Source organism: Meles meles, chromosome 3 (assembly GCF_922984935.1).
Source record: "Meles meles chromosome 3, mMelMel3.1 paternal haplotype, whole genome shotgun sequence".
Classification (NCBI taxonomy): Eukaryota; Metazoa; Chordata; class Mammalia; order Carnivora; family Mustelidae; genus Meles; species Meles meles.
The window spans coordinates 130,518,241-130,519,635 of record NC_060068.1 but is presented as its reverse complement, the minus strand read 5'-3'; positions in this window follow the sequence as shown (position 1 = coordinate 130,519,635).

Genomic DNA, 1,395 nt, shown 5'->3' with positions numbered 1-1,395 from the left:
GCTTGCATAGGCCACCATGGCATTAAAACCACCTCAGTAATGTCCTCCTATTTTCAAAACTAATGCTAGGAAGTAGGGGAGGCTCAATTGGTTAAGCAACTGCCTTTGGCTCAGGTCATGATCCTGGAGTTGGGGGATGGAGTCCTGCATCAGGCTCCGTGCTCAGCAGGAAGTCTGCTTCTCCCTCTGACCTTCTTTCCTCTCCTGCTTTCAATCTCACTCTCTCTATAATAAATAAATAAAATCTTTAAAAAATATAAATAAATAAATAAAATCTAATGCTATCATTAGTGCCAGAAAACAATCTGCCTCAGAGGACAGATCTGCTATTTTCTTCATAGAACATGAATTAATTCTCATGTAGGTTTCTGGTCAGGAATTAAAGAGTGTTTTCGGATGAACTACATATTACAACTTGAAAGATAAAAGCAGTATAAGATGAAGTGTGCAATTCTTTGCTAAACAAAAATGGCTCTAGTGACTGAGCACTTCAGTCTCACAGAGCTGTTGACATTGTGGCCGTGACAGTTTGTAAAGACATTGTGTCCATTCTCAGCCTGTGGCCACATCATTAGAAAGCTAAGACAGAATGCTAGGTGACTTCATGGGATGAGAGATGAATCAAAATTTTGGCTACTTCTTTAGCAAGATTGAGTTTAGGGCAATCTGCTTATTCCAATTCCTATTTCAAAGAATAAGATATTTCTGAAAGAAACTGGGCGTTAAAGAACTTTCATTTCATTTTAATGGACAAATTACAAATCAAAATAAACTGAATTCCCTAAGCATCATTGGCATGATGAACTCTGGTTCTCAATTTCCAAAGAATTTCTTAGATACGTGGTACAGTTCAAAAACAATGGTCTTTGGGACAGCTCTATCAGAATCACCTTGGGTGATCCATAATTTGGATTATAAATCAGGTATACTGAAGTTAGCCTTGGAAATCTTGGCAACCAGATTTGGAAAACACTGTTCCAGGGGAGAGTGTGACCAATAGATAGTTCACACTGTATCCAAGAGAACAAATTCGTTTTTATCTTTACATGCCATAATAACTTATGTGTTTGAATATATTCCAAGCCATATTCTTTCATAGGCAACCAATTTCTATCTTTTGAGATAATTATATTAATGTTGATACTAAGGACTTATGAAAACCACATAACGTTTTTTGTTTATTTCAATTTTTTTTCCATATATCCTTTTCTATCTGGCATCTTTTAAGATGATCCATGTTATTGTATGTATCAGTAGTGTGTTCCTTTTTATTGCTGAGTATAATTTTTTTAAAAATTGAGAAAGAGGAAGTAATCCTGATCACAAGTAGGATTTTCCTTCAAAATATTAATACTGACTAGTAAATATTTACATACATATGTACATATATACAGA